This window comes from Rhinatrema bivittatum, chromosome 3 (genome assembly GCF_901001135.1).
Source record: "Rhinatrema bivittatum chromosome 3, aRhiBiv1.1, whole genome shotgun sequence".
In the NCBI taxonomy this organism is placed as follows: domain Eukaryota; kingdom Metazoa; phylum Chordata; class Amphibia; order Gymnophiona; family Rhinatrematidae; genus Rhinatrema; species Rhinatrema bivittatum.
The window spans coordinates 315,943,487-315,951,788 of record NC_042617.1 but is presented as its reverse complement, the minus strand read 5'-3'; positions in this window follow the sequence as shown (position 1 = coordinate 315,951,788).

Here is an 8,302-nt window from a genome sequence, read left to right as displayed (position 1 = left end):
TGGGGGTCAGGAGGCCCCCCCCAAGCTGGCAAAAAGTCCCTGGGGGTCCAGCGGGGGTCCGGGAGCGATCTCCTTCGCTCGTGACGTCGGGGGACAGGAAGCAAAATGGCGCCGGCGCCATTTCTATCAACGCACCCGTGGCCCGAGAGTGGAAGATCACAATGGGACCCCCCCCACTGGACCCCAGGTAATTTAAGACATTTTGGGGGGGTTCGGGAGGATGGGGGATTTATTTTAAAGGGTCGGGGTGGGTTTTAGGGATGTTTTAGTGTGCCGGTTTTCCCGCCCTCCCCCTTCCCCTCCCCCTTCCCCCGATTTACGATTTTTGACGATAAATCGGGGGCATTCCTATTAAATATCGCCTCTAACGATTTTTGACAATTTAAAATATATCGGACAATATTTTAAATCGTCAAAAAACGATTCACATCCCTACCAATAACAATCCTCAGTGGAATAACAAATACAATTCTTACTATCAGGAAAAAACTAGCTCATGGGGTAGCTCATAAATTATAAGAGGACTAGTTGCTAATATATGTGCTCAGCATGCTGAAACAGGTGAGGAACAAGGCTGCATTCCTAATGTATTAGATAGAAAAGTTGACAATTGAGAAGGATGATAGAAAATATATGAAGCCCCTGACATTTTAACCACACATTGGCATGGGAATTTGAGTAAGAAAAAAGTTCCCAGTTCCAGGACCCTAGAGTTCATCAAAAGAAATTGACGCCTTCTCGTCTGCGTAGCCCTGGCCAAATCAGGAAAAATTTGAACTCTATTTTTTAGAAAGGGCTCCATACGATGTTTAAAATATTTCTTAAGAACCCATTCTCTGTCCAACTCAAGCAGAAAAGAAACAAGTAATATGGCTGATGTAACCAAATTTTCTTCAGATGTTTCCAATATTGTTATAATATCCAGTTTGGGTGTTTCTATTGGAGAGAGAACTTGCATCTCATCCTTATCAGGAGAGCTTTTCTTGAAAGGTGGGATATAATATACCCTTGAAATTAAGGGAAGAGTCTGTTCAGAAACCTTAAGTATTTCCATTAAATAACTTTTCCACATGTCTTAAGGAAGAACATGCAGCGATTTAGGAAAATGAATACTTCCCCTTATTTGGTTTTCCATATTTTCTAATTTAAATTGTTGAACCTGATTTTCCTTACTCAATGCTTATTGTAAAGCTAAAGAGCTTTCAGATTTTATTTTAAATGATTCCAAAAGTTTCTTGTTTTCCCTAGAGTCTTTCTCCACATTATTTCGGATGTGAGCATCCATTGGGCCGGTTGGAGGGGTTGAAGAGAGAGTAGCTAAGCCAACTCGTTCTCTTGCCCTCCGTTTTTGGGCAGAATGCAGCATCAGGAAGGAAAAATAAGCACCGAAGCTATCAGAAATGCTCACTGCCAGAACGCTAGTGCGCCATCTTGGACTCCCACTACTGATGGCTGTCTTTAACTGCTGTTGGCAAGTTGGATATTGTCTGTGGTCACCATATATGGAGGTCAACATTATCATAATTGATTTGGACCCATTTCACCAATTCACCTAGAATCTACTAGGACCTGTGTTGGAATGCCATTTATTTCTACTGAAATTTCAAAGGTGCCAGCCTCTTGCATGAGAATGTCTGCAAAATGACAATAATGTAGTGTCACAGCACTAATGTCCATAGCTTCTTTTTTATGGTGGGGACAGTCACGAGTGAAATGGTCGCTTTCTTCTCAATTGAACATGGGGGCCTCCCCAAGTTGGGCATTGGGGTTATGAGCCACATTTGGGCCTGCTCTTCTGGCAGCCAGAGCTTTGATTCTTAGACATCAGCGTCTAAGCCCATCCCATAACTTTTCAGGGTGTCTTTGGTATAGAGTGAGCTTGGTAGTATGTCTCAGCCACTTCTAAGGCCTTCTCCAGGGTCAGATTTTGTTGTTGGAACCATCCGAGGCTATCTAGGAATTGCTCCAAGAGAATTGTCTTGGCGACCTATTTGTCAGTCTTCCCCTCTGAGTGGAGCCACTTCCAGGCAACATTGCGAAGCCTATGGAAAAGTTTTCTTGGATTCTCTCCAGACTGCAGGAACCCACACTGGAAGCGATGTTAATAGATCTCTGGGGTAAGCCTAGCTCTTTGAAGATTGGAAGTGCTAACTTCCTGGTATGTAGCAGTGCCATCGGAGTTCATAGTCTGGAAAGCAGCTTGACAGTCTCCAATTAATAAGTTGCCTAGATAGGCAGTCCACTTATCCTCCGGCCAGCTGGTCAGTCTAGTAGTTTGCTCAAGATTCTTTAAGAAGCAATCAGAGCCCTCTCCAGGAGCATCTTCAGGGCCAGCACGTCCCAATAGGTGAACTAGGCAGTCGCCTAGGGCACCAGCCATTAGGGGGTGGCAAAGAGCAAATATATGGAGCCGCGAGTGGAGCCCATCCCATCATGGCCAAGAGAAGTAGAGACTTGGTGGGCCATGAGCAGCATCCATCCTACACATGGCTGAGAGAAGCAGTCTTGGCAGGCCAAAAGTGGCACCTGTGTGTGTGTGTGAGAGGGATTGTGTGTGTATGAGAGAACAATGGTGTTACTGAGAGCGAGAGAGGGAGCCTGTGTAAGGGTGTGTGTGTGAATGAGACAAGGAACCTAAGTGTGTGTAAGAGAGGGGGGCCTGTCTGAGTGAATGAGGTCAGGGCCGGGGGCTGGACCATGGGGTGGAGGGAGGAGGCAGGTTACAAGGCAGAAGTTTTGCCTAGGGCACCTAATACCCTTGCATCAGCCCTGGTCATCTTCAATAAGGCCGTGGCCAAGGGAAGTGATTTAGTCACCGCCGTTTACCCTGATTGTGCTACTTGAGTCAACAGGGTGTTCTGCTTAGCCACTTGCTCCTGCAGCACCTGTTGCTGGTCGATATGGATCTGCAAAGCATTTTTGCAGCTGTTGCTGCCCGGTAGCCAGGATCCGTATTATTTGTTTCATACTTGCCTGCATTCTGGGAGAGGGGAGTGCTAGGCAGGTGACTCTCCAAGGAAAGGAGAGAGTGTACATAATTTTCTGTACTTAGGGCCAGGCACACAAGAACACTTAGACTCAGTAAACGGTATAAAGTAAATTTTATTTGGCATTATAAGTGTTCCTGGGAGATGCTGGATACTGGGTGCCCTTTGTCTTTCAAAACAACCAGCATCTCATTGAATACAGGAAGTGACCCTTCTTTTATAGTTAAACATACAATATTGCCGAAACTTCTAGAATTATGTGACTGCCCAAAGACTCATTTACAGAGACACATCATGCTGTGGTCATGACAACCTATCCTCTGAACTGCCCTGACAAGTTTTTCCCCGGTGTAGCTCATTTGCCATCACTCTCCAGATACTCCTTTTGTCCTGTAAATGATCTTGTCCAGTGAGGTTTCAACAGGATAGTGCCTGAAGCTCCCGCCGTTGGTTTCTTCTGTGTGACCCATTGAATAGGCCTCCCTTGTTGGTGCCAGTACTTTAATTAAAGCTGTAACCTTAGGGAATCTTCGTTCACCTGGCTCCTGTCAGTAGAGATAGGCATCTGTGAGACACAAGCTTGTATTTTGGTTTCATGAGAACCAAGCTTCCTTGTATTATGATTTAAATATTGCCATTGATGCCCACCTGGCCTTTAATTATAGGCTTTGCAGAGCATACAAGTTTCCCAGATCTTCCACATTCTTGAGTCTGAGATGGTCAAAAGTTCACTATATTTCAACAGTGTCAGTGTGAATCAGCCAGCTGAGGATTCTGGGACTGGCTGAATGAGCCAAAGTTCTGAACCAAAGTTCTGAATTATATCAAGAGAGAGAAAAAAAAATGAATCCTGCTGACCTGTCCGACCCTGACTCACTTCTTGAGCCCTATCTATTCCAGGCAGGCTCTCCCATTCAGTGAGAGCTCGGAAGACCCCAGGAAATAAGGAGAAAAAAAACTCGGTGGTATTTTTTATTCCTACTGATGCTATGCATGGTGGCCTGTGGTTCCCTCTTTAGGCCACCAGTCCCACTGCTGCCACCATGTATTGAAGTTTGGGCCAGCCGTGGCGTCTGGAATAGCCAAGGAAGACAGCAAGACTTGGCTGTTCTGGTCAGGAACAAATGTTTATTTACAGGACTTCAAAGAAACAGCAAAATAAAACAGTAGATCAACTCGCTTTAAACATCCAAAGAGGTTATACATACTCCGTACGGGCATAACACGGGGAAGAAGCAGCTCCACAGGGCCTTCCTAAACCTTCTGGGCCCTGATCCTTTATACTGTTAGGAAGGGAGTCTCCCAGGACCCAGAATCCTTTGCAGGTTTGCACCTTAAGGTGGACGGGAGCAGATGGCTCTATTCTGTGTTTTTTTTTTTTAATTTATATTTTATTCAACTTTTATATCATTTAGATATATTTCACAGTTTGAAATAACAAAAGAAGAAAATTACATTTCTCAGACATTTTAGTCCTAACTGTAGATAATAATCTAGAAATAAAATTATAGGAAAAAGAAAGAGAGGCTATGAGAGAATCATAAATCTCTAGAAGCAGACTAAATAAGAAAATCTAAATAAAGTATTATCAACGCTCCCCATAACACTATTTACCAGAACAATAAAGGTACATTAGGGATGGGTGTCCAAGTATTGCCTTAACTGAATAGACTGAGTAAAGATATACTTATTCCCGATTTATAATAATACATTGACATGGAAATTTCAATAAGAATTTTACTCCTTTATTCTGAGCTTCTTCCCTCATTAATAAAAATTCCTTCCGTCTGATTTGAGTTGTTCGGGATATATCAGGAAAAATCCTGATACTTTGACCATAGAATTTCTCATTCTGATGTCTAAAGTATAACCTCAGCAGGGAATCTCTTTCAGATAAGAAGGAAAATTGTATAATGAGGGTAGCTCTAGTATTTATGTTTGTTTCAAACGATTTTTCTAATAAATCCGATAAATTTAAATCAGATTGATTTTCCTGAGTCTGACTCTTGATTTCCTGATTTTGAGGAATATAATAAATTCTTGCAATTGCTGGTATTGCTTCATTGGAATATTTTAAGATGTTTACCAAATAACTTTTAAATAGGTCCAATGGTGATATTAAATGACTCTTAGGAAAATTCAATATCCTCAAGTTGTTTTTTCTGACCTGATTTTCTATTACTTCTAATCTCTCAAAGTGGATTTTCTCAGATTTAATTGGATTTTATCCATTTCATTCACCTTAACTTGCACAGATTTCACAGACTCTTCTACTCTATCTATCTTAGTTTGAAAAACCCCATTCTTATTCATAACTTCCTGCATCATATTTGCTATAACATTTATTGATTTCTGCATAGAGACTAACATAGTTCCAATCTCTTCAAGGGTGAAGTTTTTAGGAGTTATTATAGAGATTCCAGTTAAGAGTCCTTCTTGGATACTCCCACTCCCTCCCTCCCTCCCTCTATTGGACTTTGGCCGGGAGTGGATTGCCTAGATGTAATATCACGTTGATCCCTGGAACCCTTCTGCGGGCTCTCCAAGGAGCAGATCGAAACCTCTGCTTCTCTCTGGTCACTCAGTGATGAAAAATCCATCTTAAGTTTGGGATCTTCTCCAAAAGGTATCCCAACTCTAATCCCAGCTGGTGGTTCAGGTGTTTCTGGTGCCCCTGGGTTAAAGATGTCTCCTGTGTCTGGGGGGTCAAACCACGCTCCTGGCTTGGTCCTCCTGCGACATTTCCCCCAGGTATATCTATGGGGGTTCTTGCAAAGCAGTCCTCAATTTTAAGTTGATTGCCCATCACTGGAGTGGAGGACAGTTCTCTCAACTTTGCCTTTCTCTTTGTGTGTGGCATTACAAAGAGAAGGCTCAGTCCAACTTAGTTTTAATCAAGTATATAAGATAATAGATAAAAGTCTTACCGAGGCTCTTTGCCGTTGAATAAAGCAGGAGACTTATTTCCTTCTCATAGCCTTACGGCTGCAGCTCAAATAAACAAATTAACAGAACTTCTTGCCAACGCCAAACTAAGCCAAGCAAAGCTTGGCTTAGTTTGGCATTGGCGGGGGACGACGGGGGCTAAGCCAAGCAAAGCTTGGCTTAGCCCCCGTCGTCCAGGTCCTCGCAGGCAGTGAAGAAAATGAAGGAAAATGCTCACAGGTAATTTATGAGCTGCAGCGATTAGGGAGCTGTAGAGATGCCGGTTTTGAAGGCGTCTCAAACTGCTCCGCCCCCATCGTCCAGTCCTCGCAGTGAAGAAAACGAAGGAAAATGCTCACAGGTAATTTATAAGCTGCAGCGATTAGGGAGCTGTAGAGACGCCGGTTTTGAAGGCGTCTCAAACTGCTCCGCCCCCGTCGTCCAGGTCCTCGCAGGCAGTGAAGAAAACAAAGGAAAATGCTCACAGGTAATTTATGAGCTGCAGCGATTAGGGAGCTGTAGAGATGCCGGTTTTGAAGGCGTCTCAAACTGCTCCGCCCCCGTCGTCCAGGTCCTCGCAGGCAGTGAAGAAAACGAAGAAAAATGCTCACAGGTAATTTATGAGCTGCAGCGATTAGGGAGCTGTAGAGACGCCGGTTCTGAAGGCGTCTCAATCTGCTCCGCCCCCGTCGTCCAGGTCCTCGCAGGCAGTGAAGAAAACGAAGGAAAATGCTCACAGGTAATTTATGAGCTGCATCCTAGTCTGTGTTTTAAGGTTGATTTGAGGGAGTCTTTTGTATATTCCCTCACAGATCTATTACACATTTATTTCTCTCCGAAACTGAAATATTCTAAACTCTCTTCTCCTTGGCACCAGTCTCATATTAATATTTCCAACAAGTGTTTGAACTGGAAAACATGGCAGTTGTATGGTAGATGGCTCTTAGAACAAATTGTAGTTGAAGTGGGGCTGCTTCCATTTGACATCCCAGTTGCACAATTTGGTTTTCCTTCAACTGAATATTCTCACTGGTTATAACCGCAAAATAGTTTGCATCCAAGGATTTGTCTTTGCAATCTCTAATCAAGCTCTCTAATCTTGTTTTTATCATGACTATGGGCCACTGGGTCACCTTATTTCCCATTTATGTAAGACTATAAAAAGTGTTAAATTTCCTGTTTCCACTGGGTTGCACTTGGCTTTCAGAGCTGGAATGCCCTTCTACTGATGTGGACTGGCATTATATTTGGAATTCTACGTATTTCACTCTCTTCCAGTGTTACTCAATTACTTTTTTTTTTTTAATAATGCACAGAGGTGTTTGGATGCCATGGAAATTGTTTAGAGCTGGTCTTTTACAGGACCAGTCCTCAATTAAATTGAGGACTGGTCTATTGTCCTCCTGGTATACTACAAAAAGGTTGTTCATCACATTGAATTATTTACTAAGGGGTAGATTTTCAAAATTTACGTGCGTGCGCATACATGAACATGCGCATGTTATAAAATTTTGGGTCGGCGAGCGCAAGGAGGGGTATCGTTTTGCAAATACACATGGTGACACATCGGGGCCTTCCCCAGTTCCCTCCCAGTGCGCTCCAATTAAGGAGCAGACTGAGAAGGAACCTCCCTACCCCCTACCCTAACCTCCCTTCCCCTTCCCTGCCCTCCCCCTAATTTTTCTATTTTACCTTTTGCTCCTGCCAAGGAGTAGGAGCAAGTTGCACGCACCGGCACCCTGCCGGCACGCGATCCCCTGGCACAGCGGCAAATGGCCACTTTGCCCGGCGCCTCTAGCCCCACCGCACCCCCCCCCCCCCCGGACCACCCCTTTTTAAAGCCCTGGGACTTACAAGCTTCCCAGGGTTTACACACGTGGCCGAGTCCGTTTGAAAATTGGCCGGCACACGTAAGGCCCTGGATTTACGTGTGCCGGGGTTTGAAAATCTACCCCTAGGTTTTTTCTGTCAGCAGACTCTAAATTAATTGTTGCAGACTTTAACCTCCATGTGGATAAAAAACCTAGAACCATAGAGGTAGATCTTAAATAAGTACACCGAATTTTATAAGATACCCGCGTAGCCGCGCGTATCTTATAAAATCCGGGGTCGGCGCACGCAAGGCTGCAAAAAATTGGCAGCCTGCGCGCGCCGAGCCAAGCAGCCTGCCTCCGTTCCCTCCGAGGCCGCTCCGAAATTGGAGCGGCCTTGCAGGGAACTTTCCTTCTGCGTCCCCCCACCTTCCCCTCCCTTCCCCTATCTACCCCACCCCCCAGCCCTACCTTTGTTGTGCAAGTTACGCCTGCTTGAAGCAGGCGTAACTTGCGCGCACCGCCTCAGCATCCCCCGGTACAGGCCGCAGTGCTGGGGGGACTCGGAACCGCCTTCCC